The sequence below is a fragment of the Podarcis melisellensis genome (assembly GCF_964234715.1).
Source record: "Podarcis melisellensis genome assembly, chromosome: 1".
NCBI classification, from domain to species: Eukaryota; Metazoa; Chordata; class Lepidosauria; order Squamata; family Lacertidae; genus Podarcis; species Podarcis melisellensis.
The window spans coordinates 20,081,158-20,108,555 of NC_138528.1; the positions used below are offsets into that span (position 1 = coordinate 20,081,158).

At 45.2% G+C, this 27,398-nt stretch overlaps 1 long non-coding RNA gene across 1 annotated transcript in view; it reads right to left on the bottom strand.

Annotated features, from left to right (window-relative positions):
* LOC309373108 overlaps window positions 1-27,398 on the bottom strand; it is a 161,133-nt gene that overhangs the window by 45,876 nt on the left and 87,859 nt on the right. The window lies entirely within an intron of this gene.

Genomic DNA, 27,398 nt, shown 5'->3' on the forward strand with positions numbered 1-27,398 from the left:
GTTTTTCTCCAGAATTCAGACTAGGAGAAGTGATATGGTTGTGTGCAACCCACAATCATCCATACACACAGTGCTTTTTACATGGAAAAGTGAGGTGTTGGTGTTCATATATCAATAAAAGTGCCGTAGATACCAGCTCAAGATGGCTGCCATGGGCAGCAAAGAAGAGGTCCCAGACACCTGTACTCCATACCCATGAGTACTGTCACACACAAAAAGCAACTACCACACATGCTGCCTCTGGCTTGCTTTCTATTCCCTGCAAATTGTGGATCAATACTATTTTATAATTAATTGATTGGATAAATGGATGTCATTTTTGGGGGAAAGAGTTTATGTGGAATTTTTATTTATTTTCGTACACTGCCCTGAGAACTTTTGTTGAAGGATGACTAAAAATAATAACCAAAGCAAGTAAGTGATGGTAATAATTCTCAATACTTTAAAACTATATGCTTGCTATTGCGGGCTCCTATTGCGGGCAGTGTTTTATTGCAGCACAGTCTGCAACATGTTCTTGATCATGACCCAATAATAGTGCATTAGTGGTGGGTTCATCCTGCTTTAGCTTGGTAAGAAATAAAGCAGTGTAGCTCCCCAAAAATCTTTGCAGGCACAAACTGTATTAAAAGTAGGAGGGATCCTGCATTACAAATACGTTCAGTGCCCTTTGGATGAACTGAATAACAGTCTAATTGAAATGGCTCAGAATCTTTTGGACTTGATATTCAGATTGTTCTTTGAAGAGGGCACACTCTTCATTCTTTCCTACTTGAGTCCTGCAAAAAGTTTAAAGCAGGCCTGTAAGTTATCAGAGTCTGTAGGCCTTCCCAACTCTTCTGGGCCAGGCTGGACTTCTGAAGCCTCTTGAGAAAAATCATTCTACCCTGAAATCCTGTCTAAACTAAGCATTCTCCAACTACATCTAGGAAGAGAAGGAGGGTGGGTAATTGCTACACCTTATGCTGGTCAATACAAGCATGCTGGGTTTCTGCTTGAGAAAGCAACTGCAACATTTGACAACAGCATGGGTAACAGAAACAAACTGAAAATGAAATTAACACATTTAGAGGCTCAAATACTTTGGCCACCTGATGAGAAGAGAAGACTCCCTGGAAAAGACCCTGATGTTGGGAAAGATGGAGGGCACAAGGAGAAGGGGACGACAGAGAACGAGATGGTTGGATAGTGTTCTCGAAGCTACCAGCATGAGTTTGACCAAACTGCGGGAGGCAGTGGAAGACAGGAGGGCCTGGCGTGCTCTGGTCCATGGGGTCACGAAGAGTCGGACACAACTAAACGACTAAACAACAACAACATAGTATCAATCAATGCAAAGTTCGGGGCATCCTGCAAGACTACACAACAGAAGCAACACAATAAAAAAAATAAGCACGATATCATTTTACTTAACAATCCTAAATGACTCACTCCTGTTCTTTTCAATGTCAACAATGAGAAGGCGTGATTCTCTGTGTGTGACTTATGACAGCTCTTTCCTGTTCTTCTTTGAAGCAAGCGGGAGCAAGGAGGTAGCAGGTAGAAGAGGAAGAAGAACCATTGCAACCATTTGTCATGCACAATCTACAAGCACTGAAAATTATTGAGTGATATTGCACTCAGGTCCTGCTTGTGAACTTCCCATAGGTATCTGCTAGCAGTGGCGTAGCGTGGGTTGTCAGCACCCGGTGCAAGGCAAGTAATTTGCACCCCCTAACCCGTGGATTTGCGCCCCCTAACCCTAACCCCCAGATGTTGTGCCCGGTGCGGCCGGCCCCCCCTGCACCCCCCACGCTACGCCACTGTCTGCTAGGGCATAATGAGAACAGGATGCCGGATGGGCCTTTTGTATGATCCAGCACTGCTCTTCTTAGGTTCATATGTACAAGAGACAGAGATCCTCGCTCTTGTACCCACCCATAGCGGAGAATGCAATATGGAGCAAACAAACCCTCAAAGTGAGCTCTCACTGAAAGAGGCTTATGCCTGTGCTACACAGATAAAACCTGGCAGGGGAGGGAAGCTGGCAATCCTACACAGCTCTGGCATTTCAGTGCAGCTTGTGTGAAATAATTTCCTTGGTAATTATACCACCATCCAAGAAAATCAATTAATAATAATTATTATTATAATTATTATTATTATTCCATTTATTCCCCACCTTTTTCTCCAAGGAGTTGAAGGTGGCATACACAGTTCTCCCCCTCACCAAATCGATCCTCACGATAACCCTGTGAGGTAGGTTAGACTGAGAGGCAGTGACTGGCCCAAGGCCACCCGATGTGCTAATAACAATAACAATAACAATAACAATAACAATAACAATTTATTATTTATACCTCGCCCATCTGGCTGGGTTTCCCCAGCCACTCTGGGCGGCTTCCAACAGAATATTAAAATACAATAATCTATTAAACATTAAAAGCTTCCCTAAACAGGGCTGCCTTCACGGCCAAATGGGAACTTGAACCCTGGGCTCCCAGGTCCTAGGCCGACATTCTAACTACTATATCACACTGGCTCTTCAGACAGCACAGAACACATTTTCCTACCCTCCAACATTTCTCCAATGAAAACAAGGAACATTTTAAAGAAAAGTGGGACCTTCCAGGATCAAATCAGAAACTGGGGTGGCTTCTGTAAATCCAGGACTGTCCCTGGAATATAGAGACACTTGGAAAGGTCTACATTTTATTTCTATGGGGAGGTGAGGATGAGCGAAATGGATGAGCCTAGGAAGCTGTCTTATGCAAAGTCAGACCAGTGGTCCATCTAGGTCAGTGTTGTCCACCCTGACTGGGAGCACCTCTCCAAGATTTGAGGCCAGAGTCCTTCCCAGTCGTATCGGGAGACACTGAGGATTGAAGTTGGGACCTGCTGCTGCATGGAAACCCCCATGAACAACAGTCCCTTTCCTACGCTGCAGTCCTGAACAGCAAGCAAGCCGCTTCCTGTGTGGCATCTTTGCTCCACTATCGCCCACTGAAGTCTATTCCAGGCACCTAATTGGGGTGCCAATATGAGCCGGGCTGTCAGTTCAGTGATTCATCAGGGCTGGGAGGATTTTCTGCTGCGCCAACCCTGAGGGAGGGTGGGAAGAGCTGTCAAGTTTATTTCTCTTCTAAATGGGAAAGAAGAGAGAGATATCTCTCATCAAAAGTAGATTATGAAGTGACTTGTAGGTTTGTCTTCCCGTAGGGAGATGCTGACAACACTTTTTTTAAAAAAAAGTATTTCTAGCACATTTACTGGGGGAGTGAGGAATACATGGTAAGGCTGAGTCCCTGCTGGATTTCCTGACCACCCTTCAGGGGGGGCAGCTTTTAGGCTGGGGTTATTCTGATTTTTTTGAGGCTCAAGCTGAAAGCGAATGTGCCCTGGGCAAAGAAGAAGAAGAGTTTGGATTTGATATCCCGCTTTATCACTACCCGAAGGAGTCTCAAAGCGGCTAACATTCTCCTTTCCCTTCCTCCCCCACAACAAACTCTGTGAGGTGAGTGGGGCTGAGAGACTTCAGAGAAGTGTGACTGGCCCAAGGTCACCCAGCAGCTGCATGTGGAGGAGCGGAGACGCAAACCCGGTTCACCAGATTACGAGTCTACCGCTCTTAACCACTACACCACACTGGCTCCTGTCTGGTATCTGGTTGGCCCTAGAGTCTGTCAGTAGGTTTACATATTAGGGAGGAGTTTGCTTCCTTTCAAAATCCTTATTTCAACTGCTCAATATGGGCCAGGGCTGTGGTAGCTTATGTGGTATCCGTGAGACTTTTTTGGACTACAACTCCCATCAGCCTCAGCAAGTGTGGCCAATGGCCGGGGATAATGGGAGTTGTAGTTCAAGAAATCCCAAGGGCACCCCCATGGGCTACTCCTGGCCCAGGGCCTCCTGTTGTCATTCTCTACAGCTGGGCTCACCCAGATGCCCTCGGCCCTTTTACTATGTTGCCACCACAGTCATTTGCCTCACAGGGCTATTTTAAAGGGTCACGGTGTGGGACCACTACGCCCGCCCACTTTAAAATAGCTATACGTCTTAGTAGTATTGACATATTGTCATTGTCAATTCAACTGGGCTCGTTCTTAAGTGAAAGCAGCACAATTAATGGAGAACAATACGTTAATTGATCTACATGACCAACTGGTCCTCCTATTAAATGTCTGTTTTGCACATGTCTGACTCAACGAACTGGAACTCATTAACCAGAGGAGGTGAGTTTCCATGAACCTATTCTAACCTGTTTTTTGTTTCCTGCCCACAACCTTGAGGATTTTCTGCTTCACTAAAATAAGAAATAAAATAAAATATATAAAAAAAGTGGGGGACCTGAGCTTTTTCAGTTCCACCTGCCACAAAGCACCGATTTATTTGTGTTACAAGGTGAAATGGAAATGACACAGGGAGAAAGCACCTCACTCACCTCAGCGGCCAACAACGAGGGACAGATCAAAAAAATTGAGATGTACCTCAGCCAATTCAAACATGTCGGGAAACCTTTGCAAGAGCGCAGAAAAGAAACCAGATTGCTGTAGAAATGGGCGCTTAACATTTCAGCTGGAAAGCACAGCTTCAATAAATAAATAAAAAAAGCAAGGAAACCAACTAAGGACCCCCAATGGCACACATATTTATTGAGAATCCAATAAAAGTCTCGGAACAAATAACCGGAAGGACCTGTAGACGCAGTCTCCACTGTAATAAAAATGCAATACAAGGCATGAGGGAAATAGTAAAGGGTGAGGGGAACAAGACTGTTCCATGAGAAAAATCAAACAAGAGTCCCATAGCATAAAACCTGGAGACACAAGCTGAGGATGCTGTAAAATTGCTGCCTTTGGGGAGAAAGAACAAGAAAAACAACAGGTTCTCTCTTTTTTTAAAGCATACAAAGAAACCCCAGATCCATATAAATGAAGCTAGGAATTCTGCACAAGCTGCTATAAAAACACATCGGAAAATAGGAAGAGAGTAACGACTTCTGAGCAACTAACTCCTGCAGGTTCACCGAGAAAGCACGTGTGCTAGCTTGACAGCTGCAGGGAATGCTGTGTATGCTCAGGAGACCCGTGTGCATAAAGGTGAGCAAGCTGCAGTTGCAAATGACCCGAAGAAATTTAACAGGGTGCTTCCGTTCCATTCAGCTCAACGTGGCTTCAGCAAACGGGCCATCGTTGGTTTTAAAACGTGTTCAGCAAACCACGAGCCATCTCACAGCTTGTTTCTCCAAAGCGTGGCTGGTTTTCCAGCAGCTTCTACTTCATGCCTCTGCACCTTGGCAAGTGTGTGTGTGTGTGTGTGTGTGTGTGCGTGTGAGAGAGAGAGAGAGAGAGAGAGAGAGAGAGAGAGAGAGAGAGAGAGAGAGAGAGAGAGAGAGAAACAGCTCACATGGGCTGTTTTGTCACCCATTCCAATTTCTTGCTTGATGACAGAGCTGGAGATAATGGATACACCACTCATAGAGTCTACATCTACTGCAAGTGATGAAAGCTTACTTCCAAGTGCCCTGGGGAAAAGGGACATCTCCTTTTTTTCAAGCGAGATTGTGGCTGCCATTTTGGGTGCCATGATCCCGCAAACTCACTTTTTTCCAGGGAGCAGCCCCACCAAGAAAAAATGCCATTGGAGATGGACAAGTGATCAGTCTAATAAACCAAGTAACTTATAATTTATTCCCCTACTATTCTCCACTAACTATGGATATTTCTTAAAAAATAAAGTCACTAGCAAGTCAAGCTTTATCAGAGACTTTGATTTGTCTCTCATCTTAGCAAAATCACAGCTGGATGGATCTCTAATGAGCATATCTCCACTGCTAAATTCGTATTACATAGCAGATATAATTATAGCCATGTAGCAGCAGAGGAAAAAAACAGACTACAGGGCCTCTCCATTGACTCAGAATGGAGCCAGCAGTTTTTGGCTCCTCGTCTCATTTTCCCCTTCCAGCAGTTTGTTATAAGAACGCTATAGCTAAAAGTCAAATACCTGTATTTGCTTTGCTCCTTCTCTCTCCCCATCACCTTTCTTTTGGTATTGTGTTCTTTAGATTAAGAATTCTTCAAATAAAAAATAAAAATAGTAATCGGGCATAATAAGCCCTAGGGACGCGGGTGGCGCTGTGGGTTAAACCACAGAGCCTAGGACTTGCCGATCAGAAGGTTGGTGGTTCGAATCCCCGTGACAGGGTTAGCTCCCGTTGCTCGGTCCCAGCTTCTGCCAACCTAGCAGTTTGAAAGCACATCAAAGTGCAAGTAGATAAATAGGTGATGAGGAGATTTCACCCCTCCCATACCCAAGAATCTCCTGATGATCTCCTGATGGTCTCTGCTGACTCTCCAGAGAGGAGGAGGCGTGTCCTGCTATCTACTTATTCTGCCTCAGCACCACATCAATGAGTGTGTGTGAGAGTCAGTCAGTCAGTGTATCGGAGGGAGAGAGAGTGTTAGAGATCGTGTCTAGAGATAAGGTTGCTGCTAAGAGCAGCTACAGACTCTCAATGTAGCATTGATTTATGCTTAGAATATTCAGCTCTGTATATAGTTTTGTATCATAGTTGTAGTTACAGAATAAAAGGAAGATATTCTACAGAGCTGCTCTCCGAGTGGTTTATACTCTGCAAGACTCTGCAAAACTCTGCTGCGCAACGACTGTATTATTGAGACAGTGAATCCGGTGCTCTCAGCTCTAAGCTGTGAGTCCACAGCACTGTGACCTGTTCCTGTGAGAAAGGTGGTCTCTGGCAGTGCTACCCAGCTCGCCTAGCCCAGTCGGGGTTGAGGTGCATGAGTCCAGTTGGTGCACTGGCTCAAGGGCGATGCTGACAGGTACCGCTCTGGTGGGAAGGTAAACGCCGTTTCCATGCGCTGCTCTGGTTTGCCAGAAGCGGCTCAGTCATGCTGGCCACATAACCCGGTAGCTGTACGTCGGCATCCCTCAGCCAATAAAGCGAGATGAGCGCCGCAACCCCAGAGTCGGCCACAACTGGACCTAATGGTCAGGGGTCCTTTACTTTTACTTTATAATAAGCCCTGGTAGTGCTTGTTAATTCGGTACTACGTAATACTGGTATCCCTCTCTATTTGTACCTGTCTGACATCTATTTTTTTCTTTAAGATAATAATTTCTAATAAGAAACAATGTAATTTACTGCTATACTCTTGCCAACATCACTTTTTGAACAACAAACGTGTGGTTCTTCTTACCTTTGATGCCATTTTCAGTCCTATTATGCAGTGATCCTATGATGATTCTGTTATGATTCCGTAAATCATTGATTGTAGAGTGTTAGGAAAAGCAGGAATGAGCTTAAATGCTTTGCATAACATCTTGCAAAATTCCTGTGTAATTTGGCAACTCCTGCATATCACATTTCATTGCATGTGCTTATTTTTCTTTGGCAATCTCTTCTCCACTTGAATGGCAAGGGTGTGTGTGTGTGTGTGTATTTATTCCCCTAAAAACAACTTGAGCACCAGTTTCATCTTGACTCACCACACCTGGGTAAAATCAAGATCACATGATCTGGAGGCACTTCTAAACAGGAAATACTCCATTTATTTTTTTAGCTGTGTTTGGGTAATAAAGTCTAGCATCCAAGTGTGAGCAACACATTTTCTTGTTTCATTAAACAGCATGAAAGGATTTATTACTTCTCTCCACCAAATGCATTTCTGGCTCTGAAAAGTGCAGGATGGCGAACCGCAAGGTAACAAGGTTAACAACATTGCAAGGGAACTCCTTTGGTAAGGCGGGAATCAACTGTGAAATACAAGGGAATCTATTTCACAAGTTTGGAGGCTTTGCTTGCTGGTGAAGACAACATCTTGGGTAATGTTCCAACAATGCATTTTTTAAGCAGGTCTGAGCAGTAAACCCCTGTTCTAGCTTGTTGTTGTTTAGTCATTTAGTCATGTCCGACTCTTCGTGACCCCATGGACCAGAGCACGCCAGGCACTCCTGTCTTCCACTGCTTCCCGCAGTTTGGTCAAACTCAGGCTGGTAGCTTCAAGAACACTGTCCAAGCATCTCGTCCTCTGTCATCCCCTTCTCCTTGTGACCTCCATCTTTCCCAACATCAGGGTCTTTTCCAGGGAGTCTTCTCTTCTCATGAGGTGGCCAAAGTATTGGAGTCTCAGCTTCAGGATCTAGCAATGGTACAAAAAAGAAATTGAGAGGGGAAAGAGGAGGGAACAAAAAAACATTCCCACGAAGAATGAGCTTGATCAGTGGCCATGGAATAAGAACAGAAGAAGAGCCTGTTGGATCCATTTTGTCCAGCATCCTGTCCTCACAGTGGTCTGGGATGTGGGTGGCACTGTGGTCTAAACCACTGGGCCTCTTGGGCTTGGCATTCAGAAGGTCGGCTGTTTGAATCCCCGCAACGGAGTGAGCTTCCATTGCTCTGTCCCAGCTCCTGCCAACCTAGCAGTTTGAAAGCACACTAGTGCAAGTAGATAAATAGCTACCACTTTGGCAGGAAGGTAAACGGCGTTTCTGTGTGCTCTGGTTTCCATCATGGTGTTCATGGCTGGCCACATGACCCAGAAAGCTGTCTGTGGACAAATGCCGGCTCCCTTGGCCTGAAAGTGAGATGAGCGCCACAACCCCATAGTCACCTTTGGTTGGACTTAACCCACAAGCAGGATCCGAGCACAAAAGCCCTCTCCTTTCCTGTGGCTTCCAGCTACTGGTATTAAGAAGCATTGCTGCTATCAGCTGTGGGGATAAAGTATAGCCATTGTGGCTAGTAGCCATCGGTAGTCTTCTCTTCTCTGAATTTGTCTGCTCCTCTTTTAAAGCCCTTCGAGTTGGTGCTGCCACCTGAGGGAGCGAGTGCCATTCCTTAACTATGCACTGCATGAGTATTTTCTTTCATCTATCCCAAATCTTCCAACACTCAGCTTCTCTGGATGTCCACAGGACGAGTGTGATAAACTTTGGCTCCCAGTACGTTTCTGAGTGCAATTCAAAGTGTTGGTGCTGACCTTTAAAGCCCTAAACGGCCTCGGTCCAGTATATCTGAAGGAGCGTCTCCACTCCCATTGTTCTACCCGGACACTGAGGTCCAGCACCGAGGGCGTTCTGGCAGTTCCCTCACTGCGAGAAGCCAAGTTACAGGGAACCAGGCAGAGGGCCTTCTCGGTAGTGGCGTCCTCCCTGTGGAACGCCCTCCCACCAGATGTCAAAGAGAACAACAACTACCAGACTTTTAGAAGACATCTGAAGGCAGCCCTGTTTAGGGAAGCTTTTAATGTTTGATGTATTACTGTATTTTAATATTTTTTTGGAAGCTGCCCAGAGTGGCTGGGGGAAGCCCAGCCAGATTGGCAGGGTATAAATAATAAATTATTTATTATTATTATTATTATTATTATTATTATTATTATTATTAACTCATGGACCTCTATTGCAATCCCAATTGCCTTCCATAAGTCAGAGAGCAACATTCTGAAGAGGAGGACTATCATGGAGGTCCACCATATGATGCAGAACCTCAACAGAATGGGGTGTGGAGCTTAGAGGCTTAGCACCCTCTCCCTCTCCCTCTTGCACCCACATGTTTCCTCTAGAGTGGAGGGTTATAACAGCTCAAGAGAGCTCATATGAGTGCCCATTTCCATGGAGGCCCTGCTCGCACAAGTCTTCATCATTTTTTGACGGGAATAATCACATAACTTGTGTCTTTGTGAGATCAGGCAGTCTTGTGGGATTGTTGAGCTCACATAACCTCATCTGTATGATAGAAGGAAGAGGTCTCCACATTGTTCCTCTGCCATGTGATCACCCACCCCATTTCATATGAACCAAAGGATAGTTTCATGTGACGATACTTCAGTGCAAGCCAAACAGAGCAGGTTGTCTGATACATTTTCGGCCCAGCAGAGGGCAGCGGGTCTCATGTTTATTTCCTTGAGGCTACCTGATCATAGTTCCTGAGAATGGTCCTCCCTATTCACATAGAAAGTGGTAGAGATGGAACAGTACAAGGAGGAGAGAGGTGCTAAACCCTCATCCCTCTGCATCTTGCTTTCTCCTCTGAGCACAGCGCTCCAAGTCCTTTCTCAGCTCACTTCTCATACAGGAGCTGAGAACAGAGAAAAGTATTTTGAGAAACTGACTAAGGGAGAGGGTACAGCACCACTTCCCCCATGAACCTCTTTTGTACTTAGATTTGGGCCTCTGTAAAGGTAAAGGTAAAGGGACCCCTGACCGTTAGATCCAGTCGCGGACGACTCTGGGGTTGTGGCGCTCATCTCGCTTTACTGGCTGAGGGAGCCGATGTACAGCTTCCGGGTCATGTGGCCAGCATGACTAAGCCACTTCTGGCGAACCAGAGAAGCGCACAGGAAAAGAAAAGAAGAAGTTATTATTTGTACCCCACCCATCTTGCTGGGTTTCCCCGGCCACTCTGGGCGGCTTCCACAAAGACCAAAAAATACACTAACGGAAACGCCGTTTGCCTTCCCGCTGGAGCAAACAATGGGAGCTCACCCTGCCACGGGGATTCAAACCGCCAACCTTCTGACCAGCAAGCCCTAAGTTCTGTGGCTTAGACCACAGCACCACCCGCATCCCACAGGCCTCTGTACCCTGATTTATAAAGGATGTGGGTGGCGCTGTGGTCTAAGCCACAGAACCTAGGGCTTGCCACTCAGAAGGTTGGCAGTTTGAATCCCTGTGGCAGGGTGAGCTCCCATTGTTTGGTCCCAGCTCCTACCCACCTAGCAGCTTGAAAGCACATCAAGTGCAAGTAGATAAATAGGTACTGCTCCGGCAGGAAGGTAAATGGCATTTCCGTGCTCTGCTCTGGTTCGCCAGAAGCGGCTTAGCAATGCTGGCCACATGACCCAGAAGCTGTCTGCGGACAAACGCCGGCTCCCTCGGCCTATAGAGCGAGATGAGCGCCGTAACCCCAGAGCTGTCCGCAACGCGACCTAACGGTCTGAGGTACCTTTACCTTTTACCCTGATTTATACATTATTGTCACAGATGCAGATTTTTTTTAAAAAAAATGTGTTTGCAATAATCACATGTAGCATTGTCAGCTCTGAATGTTGTGAACTCTTATGCCTATTGGGAACTAGTAACCAACCTCAGGGACGCGGGTGGCGCTGTGGGTAAAACCTCAGTGCCTAGGACCTGCCGATCGTATGGTCGGCGGTTCGAATCCCCACGGCGGGGTGAGCTCCCGTCGTTCGGTCCCAGCTCCTGCCCACCTAGCAGTTCAAAAGCACTCTTAAGTGCAGGTAGATAAATAGGTACCACTTTATAGCGGGAAGGTAAACGGCGTTTCCGTGTGCTGCGCTGGTGCTGGCTCACCAGAGCAGCTTCGTCACGCTGCCCACGTGACCCGGAAGTGTCTTCGGACGGCGCTGGCTCACGGCCTCTAGAGCGAGATGAGCACGCAACCCTAGAGTCGGACACAACTGGCCCATACAGGCAGGGGTACCTTTACCTTTACTTTTAACCAACCTCAGCACCATGGCAGGCAGTGGCTCTCCAGAGCCTTAGGAAGGGACTTTCCACATCACCACCTTCCTGATCTTTTTAATGGGAAAGGTTGGATTGATTCATAACTATTGCAAAAATTCCCATGGCCCTGTCTGGTCACTGAGGGCTTCAGGAGAGGTTTATGATCATGCCACGGGTGGGTGCAAGCGCCAACAGTGGGATCCAAAACAAGGTTTTCTAGAACTGGGGTTGAGCTGGCCCAGGATCCATCGAATCCTGATGTAGTCCAGATGCTGTCATGTGGCAGCATTGGGCCCAATTTGGATGTTAACGCAGTGAGATGTCTACCACCACTTTCCACCATGCAAGGCAAGGCTGCAGGTGGAGGGACTGCCCTGCAGCTCCACAAAACCACACTGGGCTGAGGTTAGGATTGCGCCCTTAGTATTTCTCTGTATTTTATTTAGCATCTATATTCAAGTCTCAAAAGCTACGCTGCCCTGTGTTTGTGCATCTTTCTCTCTCTCCTTCTCTCGTTCTCACACATTCTTCTGCCACCAATTGAATGGCAGATTAGAACATTGCAATCAGGTCTAAACAGAAGGGAGATGCCTCTTCTAAGCTTCTGTCTGCTGTGGCGCATCTAAAATTACCTACAAAGCGAAGAAGTGCTTTTGTTTCCTTCAAAGGCGTTATCTGATTCATATGCAAATATATGCAGATTTAGGCAGCACTCCTGCGGACACTTACTTGGGAGTAAATCCGAGTCAGTAAGGTGGGATTTCCTTCTGAATAAGTACACACAAGGGCACTGCTAATTAATTAATTAATCTATTTAAACACATACAATTAATCAACTAAGATTTATTCAGTTCAGTGACAGCTATAATAAAAAATGTGCGTGTGTGGCAGGGAGGCTCAAAACAGAATTAGCTCAAGAGTCGTTCGCCTATGATAAATGTGAAACCAGAGCATCCTCTGTTCAGATGAGTTCTGTGTTTAAAGGAGTCCTCTGACTAAAGGACTGTCCAGCCTGGTTTAAAGTTAAATCACCATGTGAAACCCTAAGAAGAGTGGCCTTGAAGCTACATATCAACAGTGGGCACTTGGACAGCAGATTGAGCTGGCCTACAAATCACCCAGTCACAGTTTTCCTTGCTCTGGTAAGATCAGTGTTTTTTGTCCTGGGAGTATTGAAGGACCCCTGCACCTTTTTTTCTAGAAGAAAAGCACTGGGTGAGATATATTGTGTTTTCATTTACATTATTTGCTCTAAATTTGCGCCTGTGCACATAAAATAGCATATGCAACTTTCAGGCAAATCTGCCCCCCCCTTTTATTAGCATCTCATGCACAGGAGGTCTGACTGGTGCCATGTCTTCTGCCATTTTGGCGCCAGGTGAAAACTCACCTGTTTTGCCTAGGACCAATCTCTGTTGCTCAGTTGGTTTTCTCTGTTCCTGAAATTTGGGCTGAACTGTTTTACTGCATTGAAACCCACCCTGGGATCATATGATCAGTAGTGGCGGATGCTCATTGGGAACAGTCAGGTGGAAAGCTGGGAAACTACCAGCAGGTGGTGCCAGAGCCAACTAATTCTGGTTTGGTTCCAATCCTGCTGAATTTTACCAAGGCAACATGGAGGAGGAGGAAGTGGACCACTGATGGGTGCCACCCCCTAGACTGGTTTTAAGTAAGGAAGTAGGCAGGTGGGCTACCTGCGGGCAGACTAGGCTTGGTGGGCAGACTAGACCTGTGAAATATACTCAGAGTTGAGAGTGGATTTCATGCTCTTTATTCAGCTCATAGCAGTGAGGAGGAATGGAAGTTCCCCCAGAATGTCTGCTTTATATACATTATTTACGCAATATGCCCCACGTGATTGGCTAATTCCGGGATTCACCTGTAGGCCAATCAGGTTGCGGATTCACTTCCACCTGGAGCTGGATTGGGTGGCTCCTGTGGACCAATCAGACTGCTGCATTCTGAATCCTATTGTTCTAGGACCAATCAGACTGCTACATTTTGGGTCCTATTCAACTCAGTACATAACAACCCCACTACCCCAATAAGCCAGACTTCCTTGCATATGACGGGCAGGCTAGAAATCCTGTTGTTAATTTATGTATTAATTAATAGTTTAGTTCACCAGACACTGCAACAAATGCAGGTATCCCAACCAAGTTCTTCCATGGCAAACAGGCTGTTCCCTGTTGTTTGGCAAACCAGAAATAAATGATTGAGGAAGTGAATTACTTCCTAGCACAAAGTAAACAGTTTCTGTGCTCACTGCCTTTTTTTTTTTTTTTTTTTAGCATGCTGATCATGGAGGCTTGCCTTCAAATATTTATGTAGGCTGCCAGGAGACAAAGTGCATCTGATCATTGCAAAAAACAACAATGGCTCCTCATAGAATTTACATCTCGTTCCAACTAGCTGCCGGTGGCCACCGGGGAGTTCTCAATGGTGGTTTTGTGTCTAGAAATGCATGCTGCAAAATGTGCTTCGTGGTGTGCATTGTTACAAGCCTCTTTCAGGGAGAAAGGGAGGGGAAAGGGAATGTCAGAGATTGAAAACCAGGTCTTCAATAAAGCTGCACGGATGCCGCAAGACTTGACAGTGAGTCTGGTCAGGATTTGAGCCAACAATATGATAAATAGTTCCTCCTGGCACTTAGTGCATGCTAAAGGGCAGACACTTTGCATATGCTGAAGACTGCTGCTTCTGAGTTTTTGTTTATATTCTGAATGAGCATGCCTTGCAGTCCTCTAGGGGCCCAGTCCAGGCAGCTTGCAAGAGAAAGCGGGAGCAGAGGGAGCTTACCATTGGTACCACACTGACTGGCAGCAGCTTTCCAGGGGTTGGTCTTACTTCTGAGTAGGCATAAAGGTAAAGGTAAAGGTACCCCTGCCCGTACGGGCCAGTCGTGTCCGACTCTAGGGTTGTGCACCCATCTCACTTAAGAGGCCGGGGGCCAGCGTTGTCCGGAGACACTTCCGGGTCACGTGGCCAGCATGACGAAGCTGCTCTGGCGAGCCTGCACCAGCGCAGCACACGGAAATGCCGTTTACCTTCCTGCTATAAAGCGGTGCCTATTTATCTACTTGCACTTAGAAGTGCTTTTGAACTGCTAGGTGGGCAGGAGCTGGGACCGAAAGACGGGAGCTCACCCCGCCACAGGGATTCGAACCGCCGACCATACGATCGGCAAGCCCTAGGCGCTGAGGTTTTACCCACAGCGCCACCCGCGTCTGAGTAGGCATAGCTAGGGTTCAATCCCCAGCATCTGCAGGTAGGACCTTTTGCATGCAAGGCAGAGGTCCTGCCCCAAGCTATGGCAATGAAAGCAACAAGAAGAAGCATGCAATTGGCAGTGCAACCTTAGCCATGCCTACTCAGAAGTAAGGCCCTCTGATTTCAATTGGACTTACTCCCAGGTGATTGTGCAGAGGATTGTTGCCTAAAACAATTATAGAATACAGCAGGGGTGGCAAACATTATTGTTATGTACTGACGTTCTCACCCTGGGCCAGCAGGGGGATACTGTAGATAGTTTTCACTCAGGTCCACATATGCAAATAAGGAATTGAAAGTGACATTTAGTGATTGGATAGTTACAAAAAGTTGCTACTGTTGCTTCCGGGTCATGTGGCCAGCATGACTAAGCCGCTTCTGGCGAACGTGAGCAGTGCACGGAAACGCCGTTTACCTTCCCGCTGGAACAGTTCCTATTTATCTACTTCATAGCTGTCAACTTTTCCCTTTTCTTGAGAGGAATCCTATTCAGAATAAGGGAATTTCCCTTTAAAAAAGGGAAACGTTGACAGCTATGATCTACTTGCACTTTGATGTGCTTTTGAACTGCTAGGTTGGCAGGAGCAGGGACCGAACAACGGGAGCTCACCCTATCGAACCGCCGACCTTCTGATTGGCAAGCCCTAGGCTCTGTGGTTTAGACTTTTATTTCCTAGGCTTTAGGATCACGAGGAAAAGAGGCTTTTAGTGTGCCGTCTCCCCTAAGATTGGATTGTGGTTCTCTGATTTTAATTTTAGTTTTATTGACATTAAAATTTATTATTACATTACAACGAATTAAAAATTATTACTACATATTATTACATATTATTTATTACATAAATAGCTTTGCTGTCAGCACACTATGCTCCTGATTTGAGGAAGGGCAGGTTAATGAAAACTGCAAATGAATAGATAACCAGATAGATAAACAAATTGCATAAAATATGAATAGAACATGGTGCATGCTTTTGCTGCTAAGGAAGACAAAAGGTTCAATGATTTCACTGTACCTCAGGGCATTCTCTTATTTTAAAGAGGTACAGCATTGTGTTGCCACATATGAAATCCAAGCAAGAAGTGTCGTTTTTAACAAGCTAATGACTCAACTATCAGCTGCTGGGCATGGTGCCCAGGTATCGCCCGGTTTCCACGGAAAGATGTTTACCTTGATAAATGCTTGCATAGTCTGAAGATGCAGTCTGAATTGCACTTCTGGAGCACTTGACGAAGCAGGTACTTAAATCAGCAGATGAACTGAAATAAATATTGGAAATGGGAAGCAATTGTATAAGTTTTGTCTAGCATCCTGAGGAAACCCTTCTCTCAGCCACCTCTTGAAAGCACCAGGTAGCTGACGGAGGTAAAGAAAAGAAGATAAACACCCAGACAGAACTTCTTCCTCTTAGCTTTCTCTCTCTCAACAGTCTGGCTCTCCTGAGCATAGCTTTGGGGAAAGTAATGCATTTGGGATTTTGGGGAAGTATAATTGCTTTCGTGCCCAGTTTTCCAGTCACCCAGAGGAAACCTGCTCCCAATTGTGGTTGGTTTTGATTCAATGTTGTTGTTGTTTATTAGAGCTATATACTGCTCTTCATCAAAAGATCTCAGGCCGGTTCACAAGATAAAAATACAAATAAAAAGTTTAAACACAAAAACAACAAAACAATACCATGCACAGCACAGGGTGAGCACAGCAAAATCCCATTTCTCTGACCTCCCTCCAACAATCTTGACGATTCCTGAGTCAGAACAGGTAAATTCTGCACTAGCTGCCAGTGAGCTACTTGGACCCAATTCCTAGTGTTAGTCCTAGTGTAAAAAACTGTACTTGTCTTGGGTCCCAAGGACTATTTATGTATTAATTTCATTTTTAAAAATGAAAGCAATTTGCAATATAATAAAAAGCATAATTCAGAACAATTGCATACTTAAAAATACAAAACAGCCGAAGCATTTGCATATATAAACACAATTTAAATCAAAACAACAACACCCCCCGCCATATAAATCCACTGAAATCCAGCAGATACCAAATGGGATAGAAGTCCCCATTTAGAGCTCAACAGAGGGAGAAGAGGAATTATTGATAAGCACTTAGAAGGCTTCTTGAAATATTTTGTTGGGAGCCACCCGGAGCGGCTGGGGCAACCCAGTCAGATTGGCAGCATATAAATAATAAAATGATGATGATGATGATCTTCAGTAGGTGGCAGAAGCACAATTTTATGGGAAGGTATTGCAAATGGTTAGGTGCCACCATATTAAAGGCCTGATTCTGACATAATGCAGAACAGACCTCCAGATGACGATAGTAAGATGCAGAACAACATACAAGATATGTGGGGGATGGAAAGAATAGGCAAATCATAGTCATTGGGCTTAGTAGCCACTGATAGACTTATCCTCCATGAATCGGCCTAATCCTCTTTTAAAGCCATTCAGGTTGCTGGCCATCACTGCCTCCTGTTGCAGTGAGTTCCATAGTTTTATCTATGCACTTTGTGGAGAACTACTTTTTTCTGTCTGTTCTGAATCTTCCAACATTCAGCTTCATTGGAGGCCTACAAGTTCTGATGTTATGAGAGAGGGTGAAAAGCTTTTCTCTATCCCCTTTAGATCATGCATTCCTGGGCTGTGATAGTCTGAGCTCTGTGATGCATTCTCAAATATTATCCAGTGTAAAGGTAAAGGGACCCCTGGCCGTTAAGTCTAGTCGTGGACGACTCTGGGGTTGCAGAGCTCATCTCGCTCTATGAGCCGAGAGAGCCGGTGTTTGTCTGCAAACAGCTTCCAGGTCATGTGGCCAGCATGACTAAGCCGCTTCTGGTGAACCAGAGCAGCACATGGGAACGCCGTTTACCTTCCCAATGGAGCGGTACCTATTTATCTACTTGTATTTGACGTGCTTTCGAACTGCTAGGTTGGCAGGAGCAGGGACCGAGCAACGGGAGCTCACATGCAGAAATTCTATGTAAAGTGCCAATGCTAATTTGTAGTGTACTGGAAGAAGCAAAGATCACGAGTGTTGAAGCAATGATTCTTTAACATCAACTTCATTGGACTGCTCATGTTGTGCGGATGCCTGCTTAGCGTCTTCCAAAGCAACTACTCTATTCCAAACTTAAAAATGGAAAGCGTAATGCTGGTGGTCAACAAAAGAGGTTTAAAGACTGTCTCAAGGCAAATCTTTAAAAATGTAGTATAAGCACCAACAATTGGGAAACACTTGTCTGCGAGTGCTCCAACTAGAGAACAGCCTTTACCAAAGGTGTCATGGGCTTTGAAGACACTCGAACTCAGGATGCAAGGGAGAAATGTGCTAAGAGGAAGGTACCCTTGGCAAATCCACTCATTGTTAAAACTGTGTTTATGGAAGACAATTTTACTTGGCTACGAGTGATCGCCAAAGAAGAAGATACATGAACATTTAGAGATATATTACCATAGTAGAACTTCAATACTGTACATCTCACCACAGTGACCTGTGTCCAAACTACCTGAGCATCTAATCAGTATGCTTTCCTGGCGCCAACTTTTGACTGACAACTTCAAATTGCTCTCCCTTCTCATGGTTCTTTGCCTTTAAACTGGGCATGGGCCAGACAGCACATCAAACAGGGGAATGCATATCTGGCCGAGCATTCTTTGTTTATATCTTTGCTGAGCATTTGTTCTGATTTGTTTGTGGGGAGGTAATACAACAATGACCATTCATCCTGGTTTGCTTGTGAGATGTTTGTAGGTCTTCCTGTCAATCATCCTTTCATCCAAAACGACTCAATGCGTTTCGCTGTCACTTTCCTGATCGTAAAAAGTCAGTTTCTTTTTAACAGTGAACTATATGCACTAGGGGCAACAACAGCATTTTAATCCACTTTAGTTGCACAAACCTACATTTCCTAGTATGTGTTGGAATCCCTCCTCCTAAATACTGATAGTCTGGAGGCACCCAGAATCTGAACGTTGGAGGCGACGTTGCGCACTCTTCCACCATGTGAAGGCTAGGTAAACATCTGAACCAGAGCCCAAATTCTATAGAAAGAGTCAAAGGGGAAATGTATAATTGCTGTGAAAAAAACCCCCTCCTTCTAATAACTTGCAGCCTCATTGCTCTGGCCACGTGACACATTTTCTTTTTCTGCAGACGTTCTCACTGCCAGCGTTTGGTGCTGCTCGTTGATAGGATCTCTTATTTGGTTTCCGACTTCACATTTCTGTCTAAGAAGGATTAAGTCCTGCAGCTGTTCCGCCCACATGAAAAGTCAAAATGTTGGCTGCTAAATTGCTGCAAACTGGCTGTAACTTTGCAATAATCTGCAAAGACAGCGAGGGTCTAATGTAGTCGGGTTGGCAGCACTCCGCAGCTTATGGCAGTTCTCTGGCAAGCTTATAAAGGAACTGTCACCAGCCTATGACAGGCAGAGGTCCTGAGGCAAGTTTGGCCAATTACATCAAATTGCCATTAGTTTGTGACACAATTATGATGACTGTTAACCACAGCATAGGTCAGCGGCATGGCCGAATGCTGAATTTCCTGACATGGAATAGAAAGATGACTAATCTAGCACCAGAACCTTCAGCAATAGCATTTCAGCAAATTTTATCTTAATGATCTTCAGCCAGGCACTGAGCATTGTTGATGGTCACTACTGAAACATTTATCTAGCCTATAATACAAAAGTTGCTTGCCTTTCAACCATGATCAAGAGAGAATACATATGCAAAAAAGGGGGGTGAATACTTTATTTTAAATTGGGTAGGGAACAGAATAAGGGGCATGTAACGCCTATTCACATAGGTGCCCATTGGCCTCATGTATAGCACATTGTAATAATCTACACTGGATAATGGGACGCGGGTGCCGCTGTGGTCTAAACCACATAGCCCAGGGCTTGCCGATCAGAAGGTCGGTGGTTCGAATCCCCGCGATGGGGTGAGCTCCCGTTGCTCGGTCCCTGCTCCTGCCAACCTAGCAGTTCAAAAGCACGTCAAATACAAGTAGATAAATAGGTACCACTCCTGCGGGAAGGTAAACAGTGTTTCCGTGCGCTGCTCTGGTTCGCCAGAAGCAGTTTAGTCATGCTGGCCACATGACCTGGAAGCAGTTTAGTCATGCTGGCCACATGACCTGGAAGCTGTACGCTGGCTCCCTCGGCCAATAAAGCGAGATGAGCGCCGCAACTCCAGAGTCAGTCACGACTGGACCTAATGGCCAGGGGTTCCTTTACTTTTACGACTACCCTGACAGCTGCTTATTGCAAGAAAAGAATAGCACTTCTATTACAGATCATTGCACACAGTACTGGGGAGTTTGAAGGGACCACAAGGCTCATCTAGCCCAACCCCTTGTAAGGAAGCAATCTTTTTGGCCAATGTGGGGCTCCAACCCAGAACCCTGAGATTAAGAGTCTCATGCAGGGGTAGACAACCTAAGGCCAGATGCGACCCAATCGCCTTCTCAATCTGGCCCACGTGCGGTCCAGGAATCAGCGTGTTTTTACATGAGTAGAATGTGTGCTTTTATTTAAAACGCATCTCTGGGTTATTTGTGGGGCATATGAATTCTTTCATTCCCCACCCCCCAATATAGTCTGGCCCACCACATGATCTGAGGGACGGTGGACCGGCCCACAGCTGAAAAAAGGTTGCTGACCCCTGTCTCATACTGTACTGACAAGGCAAATTATTCATTCATTTATTTTTATTCCTCCAATTTGTACCCGCCCTCCATCGTGGTTTCCAACAAAGATGCAATCATAAATAAGTACTACTAAAAAGTAAAATAAGCAATAAAGCAATAGCACGGCAACATTAAAATAGGGAAGTTTTTCTCCTAAATGCCTGGGTGAATATGGTTTGTTTTACCTTCACAGAGAAACCCACCAGAATCTCTACTGTATGAACATCCGACAGATGGGCATCCCAGAGTCCAGGTGGGGGGAGAGAGAACAAAGAAGTTGGCTAGAGGAAAAGCGCTGTGGAGAGAGGGATGGTTTTCGTTCATCCTTTTATTAATTACTTTGCTGCCCTTCATCACAAGGTGAGTCATAGCAATGCAAAAACACAGTATTATTTAAAACAATTTACAGCCAAAAGAATAGGGTTGGTCTAGGGGTGGATGAATTTCTCAATTTAGTTTCTCTCAATTTCCTAGTCTTCAGTTCTCCACATTTCTGCATCAGATGGAGATCATTATTTTTTTTAAAGCCCTTCTGCAAATTCACCATAATTTTAGTGTAAATTTCTCCTGATATGCACATTTAAATGCAATTTCCCCCCCTGATATACATGTTTTAAAGCTATTTTCCTTGATATAATGCATTCTATATGTTACTTTCATTAATCTATGTTAGCCACACTTTCCCTTAATATGCGCATTATTTGGTTGGAGAGGTGCATCACCAAATCTGGAGAAGAGCTGATTTTGAAGGATAGCCATGTTTAGTTTTGCATATTGTTTCTGAAAGTGTGAATCTGGTAGGTTCACAATGAAATTATCACTGAACTTACCCACACTTCCTCTCATAGCAAAAACAAAAGCGCCAGACCTAATCTGTTCCGGAAGTCCGTTTGACTTCCGAAATGTTCGAAAACCAAGGCACCGCTTCTGATTGGTGCAGGCGCCCCGGAAACAATAACCGACAACCGCATCAGACGATTGGCTTCCGAAAATTGTTCGAAAACCAAAACACTTACTTCAGGGTTTTCAGCATTTGAGAACCAAGGTGTTTGAGAACCAAGGTACCACTGTACGTTATAAAGAGGAGCCACTCCTGACACTTACAGCCACTAAAGGAACTGGAATAAGCCACAGCTCCTTTTCTGCAATCGTTCAGTCAAAACTGTGCTATTCAAACTTGCATAACTCAGTGATTAATTTGTTCCAGGCCTCATCTCAGCTTAGGGCATTGTCACACATGTCTTGAAAATCACTTTAATTATCACTGGTTGATAAAAGACGTTAAGCTTCAAATGCAATTGTATTGCATCCCCCCCCCCAATCCTAAATCCTGCTGTGGTACAGAAAGTAATGGATTTTAAAATCCATTATTATCATTGTTATCGATCATTAATAAAAGAATTCATGAACTGATTTTACATGAGCTTCAAGGCAATTTACAAAAATACCATAAAAGTGCTAAAAATATTTTTTTTTTAAAAAAAATACATGCTTTAAAAGCTACGCAAAATGAACAACAAATGCAGAGAAACAAATGCAGCTTGTCGAAACAGAAATGTGCTTAATTGTTTCTGGAAAGTACAGATAGCAGGCATCTTTTGTATCAAGGGATGAGGAGTACGTTAGTGGAGACAACCCTTTATTATTGCGTTTATATCCCATCTGTGTCCTCACAAGAAGTTTCATCACAAGGCCGTATACAAAATCAACCACACAACATGTAAGATAAGTAACTTGAAATCTACAATTACACCCGTTTAAAATCAGCAGTAAAAGCATCATTGAAAACACAGCAGTTAATACATATGTAATAAAAAGCAGGTTGAAATACTGGCAGTCTTTTTAAAAGTCACCAATGAAGGAGCCGTAGGGACTTCATGTGGGTTCATATTCTATAAATAAAAATCCCACTACTGAAAAGGTCCTGTGCTGAAACACTTCTGTACTCCAGAAAAGGGGACAAAAAGTTGAGGGTTCTAGAGAAATGATAAACAGGCTGCTGCCACTGCCCTCCATCTTTTGCCGCCTGAGGTAACCACTGTTTAATGGTAGGGCTGGCACTGACTGATGGAGGAAAAGAGTGAAAGATGTAGTGGCTGAATCCTGACTTGTTTATTAGATCTTGTAATAGTCACCATGGGGGGGGGGGTGAGAACTGACAATCCAGTTCACAGGATGGTTGTGAGAGCAAAGTGTAACCAACTGTACGCGAGATGCTTGTTGGTCAGAAGAGAGAGATACGGAATAAACATCAACGTATGTGAATGAGAAGTACTTGGGTGTATAGGCTTGTGGACTTATACGTCATGCCAACCCTAAATATGGTACGTTGAAGTATGATCCATCAATTTCAATAGAATCTGTTACACCTTTAGCACGCTTAGCATTGTGGCCAAAGTTATCTAAATACTTTAATACACAGAAGACGCTAGTCTGTGAAAGTGCATGCCACAATAAATATATTAGCACAATCCTATAAATGTATGTGCACCTCTTTACCCCTTTGAAGCCTGAGAAGTATGTTCTTAGGATGCACTCTCATTTTGCAATTGTTTGTTGTTTTAAAGCTGTATTTTAAATTGTTGTAACCTGCCCTGGGACCTTGGGGTGATGGCCACGTAATGAATAATAATAATAAAATCCATTTTGCTAAGTAGGGTTTATTCCTAGATAAGTGGATGTATAACTATGGCTGACTAAGGTGCAAGAGGACTGTGTTGCTTTTGCTGCAAATGTGTCTGTTCTTCTGGAATGTGTTCCATATCTGTGGGAGATGCCTTCTTGAATGGATCTATGATTTCCCTCCTCTTTTGGATGATACCCAAACCAGTGAAAGTAATCAAGTATGGATGAGTACACAAAGTATAAATTAATTAAATGACATTTTAATTTTGAATAAGGGGAAGGGATGTAGCTCACTAGTAGAGCATCTATTTTGAATGCAAAAGGTCCCAAGTTTAATCTCAAGGTAGGGCTCTGAACTCTTGAGAGTCCCATGGACTGCAAGAAGATCAAACCTATCAATTCTGAAGGAAATCAGCCCTGAGTGCTCACTGGAAGGCCAGATCGTGAAGCTGAGGCTCCAATACTTTGGCCACCTCATGAGAAGAGAAGACTCCCTGGAAAAGACCCTGATGTTGGGAAAGATGGAGGGCACAAAGAGAAGGGGACGACAGAGGACGAGATGGTTGGACAGTGTTCTCGAAGCTACCAGCATGAGTTTGACCAAACTGCGGGAGGCAGTGGAAGACAGGAGGGCCTGGCGTGCTCTGGTCCATGGGGTCACGAAGAGTCGGACACGACTAAATGACTAAACAACAAAGGGCTCTGAACATCCCTTGACTGCCACCGTGAAGAGCCACTACCAGTGAGTGTAAACAGAACTGAAATAGAGGGTCCAATAGCCTGGCACAGGTGGTTTCCTGTGTGCCTATGCATGCAAATCAATACATGTTTTTATAATGGAAGAGGTAGATGTGAGCCGACGCACGTCGCAACTGGCTGGCACCCACATCTCTTGTTTGTTTTATACTTTGCTTTATGGGTATGATGCTGATACCTGAACCTACCCCGTCCACCCTATCTGATTGTTACTACCGATACTAAAAGTTGCTAGACCAGTTATGGAAACTTTGAGTTCTGGCTAAAACATGCCAAGTTCACAGAACAGAGATCCATTTGGAATCACAACAATCCATGGATCTATAGAATACTAACCATGCGTCCCGAGATTGCCGGGGGAGCCCCGTATGAGGGAAAGTGCCAATATGTGACTCAGCATATTATCTGAACCACGATAGCAGCTATAATACTTTCAGCCAAGGCACACTGACCTTTCGCCAGCCTTGCCTGGAGATGCCACTGAACTCAGGAGCATTTGCAATACAAAGCAGAGGCTCTACCAGTGAGCTATAGCGATCCATGCTAATCTCAGTGGGTTTTACATCCGAGTCAACATGCATGCGAAGCATCGTGCCGCACGTATCTTTATTGCACTTGCCCATGTATCAAACACACAGGCAAGATGGAAAAGCTATAAAGTGCATAATTAAATATTTATTTTAATCACTAGTGGCCATTACTTATTTAACAGCTCAGGAATATTTTTTTTGGAGGGGGCCTATCGTCATTTCTCTATGGGATAACCTCCTCCATATTTGCTTAAAGAAGGCAGTTGCATCAGGAGAGCCGCGCTCTTTCTCCACATCATAATTAGCAGAGGCTCTGATATCCTACCCACCCACACAGAGCTTTTCCCTTGTGTCTGTTACAGGAGAATCACTTGGCCAGCCAGTTCGTTTGTATGCATTTCTGGCAGCAAAAACGAAACAGGTCATTTTGAGGATTTTTACCATCAGCTTCTGCTTCCTCCCAAAGTTCACGATGCTTTTTTAAGGGGTGAAGGAATTAGATGCCCCAGTAGAAAAATTAGCTGGCCAGTGGGGTAAAATCAGTTTTTGGAGCCCGACAGTATAATGGCACTAAGCCATACAGTTTGTTGCACGCAAGACACATTGAGTGCTGTGTTTCTCTGAGACGGGTTATGATGTGGAACCAACTCCCAGTCACATCTGACATGACAAAGGCAGAGAAGAAACAGAGAAAGGCTGAACAAAGTAGGAACTCACTATAGGGTACAGAGCCCCTTACACATTTTTTTAAAAGAAGAAATGCCTGTCCAAAAAAAGAAATGTATTTGCATAAAATTTGCATATGCTAAAGCTAAAGGTACCCCTGACTGTTAGGTCCAGTCGTGGACAACTCTGGGGTTGCGCGCTCATCTCGCACTATAGGCCGAGAGAGCCGGCTTTTGTCCGCAGACAGCTTCTGGGTCATGTGGCCAGCATGACTAAGTTGCTTCTGGTGAACCAGAGCAGCGCATGGAAACGCCGTTTACCTTCCCGCCAGAGTGGTACCTATTTATCTACTTGCATATGCTAGCTGGTATGTAAAGATGCAAATATTTTAAATACACAGTCTATGACCATGTGACTTGTGTGCTTGCTGTGGAACTTCTAACCATTAGTGGGCAACCTTAAGGACCCCTTTGTTCTCCCTTTTTGGGGTCCCTTGGACTGAACAGCCCTTCAGATTGAGGGCATCTTCTAGAAGAGGTTTGTCCTCCGACAGTTTTTCAAATAGAAAGCCATTCTGTAAAGTAAGATACATGCTCCCCCTGCTATTGTGGCTCCAGCTGAGGCTGATCTCAGCTCACCAAGGTACCTGCTTCTGTCATCTCCCAATACCCACCACGGTGTGCATTGTCTCACACAAATACTTGGCTATCCTTGTTCTTCCAGTCATCCAGAGGTTTAGCTCCTTGATGACATAGAAAAGGAGGTCCAAACCTGAAAACTTTGGATCAGATCCAGAGATCTGGCAACATTAAACAAGCAAGAGGGGGAGCAGAATGTGTCCTTTGCCCTCCGTGATGTTTACGGGCACCTGGGACCATCTTCCCAAGCTCTCCCAACAGCATTACCGGTGCTAGTAAGGAAAATTTGGCAAACTGGCCAAATTGCACTTTTGAATCCTGGTAAAGAAACACTATTTCCTTGTTGCTATCCGGAAGAAAGGCATTTGGATTGCCTGCAATAAATTCAAGAGAGTTGTGCACAGTGCTTTTCTTCAAGGAAAAAAAGGTGCCGGTAGCCCGGTACTGCGTACCCTTGAGTATCCCGGGAGAAAAAGCACTGGTTTTGCGCTCTTTAAAATAACAAGGCCATCATCCGGAGAGACCCTCCGGTTCAGAAGCGCTCTAAATGTGCGAGTCGCCTCCCAAATTAGGGCCATTCGATCCCTGCGTAAATAATTTTTCCAACCTGCTCCTACGTGAAACATGAAATCGGCTGAGCACGTGCCCTATGCTAGACCACAAAGCTATTTATCGAGTATCGCATATTGAGAAACACTCAACTGGCAAACGGATCTGGAACCCATCCAGTGCTAAATGAGATGGTTGGAGGCGAGAAACTATACAAGAACCTGAAGGAAAGAGCTCTCTCTCTCTCTCTCCTGTTGCAGCTTGTTACTGGCAGACGGTAGGACCGGAAGAAGCCCTCGTAGAAATTAACCAGTCTGCCCAAATTCTTCTTCTGGGCATTTAAAAACATTTGCATTGTTTATTTTTCCTTGAGTCCTGGATGCCCCCGGAACCTACAGGTTGGAGGGTTTTGCTCCTCCTCACGTCCCTCCTGCGCTCTCTCTCTCTTTCCTTTTTCTCCTCCCTTTTTTTCTGCTCGGGTGATACGGATCTCCTCCCTCCCGCCCCCCTGCGCTGCTTTCCTTTCCTCTCCGCCACACACACGGTTTGAAATCCCCAGGCAGGAATGCAGAGCTTGGTCTCATGTCTTCATTTTGCAAACGGGGGCTGCTGCTGCTGCTCTTGCTACCGGCAGAGGGGACGGTCGCGCTAACCAGAATATCTGCTTGCTTTCCCCAGAGATTTGGAGACCCCCCCCCTTCTCCTTCCTTCCTTCCTTCCTGCCTCCCACCCACCCACCAATTGGCAATTGGAAAAAAAATGATGAATCAGATGGCGATTGTTTTTTTTTATCCTCTTGGCCAGAAAAAAAGAGAGAGCAGAGGAGGCGAGGCTGACGTTGGCCTAGAGAGAGAGGCGTGTGAATGGGTGGCCGGCGCCAGCGTTACGCGTCTTGCTCTCCAGTAAACATTAACCAGGTGGTGTTTGTGTGCGCATTTCTGCGCTCATTCCTCACTCAAACCAGCGGCTGCGTCGCCTCTGTGCGAAACATCACAACATGCAACCGAGAATCCTCAGGCTTCACCTCCGTCCTTTAAAAACTTGAACCCACCGGGAAGGGGGTGGGGAGAGTTGGGGAGAGCGCGGGGCTTTCCTTCCCGTCCAGAAGAGGCTCCGGGTCCCTCTCCAGCCAGCCCCCTCCCTATACCTTCTGCATCCCTCTCCTCCGCGTACTGCCCTTTTCCTGTGCGTAAATGTGAGGTCTGG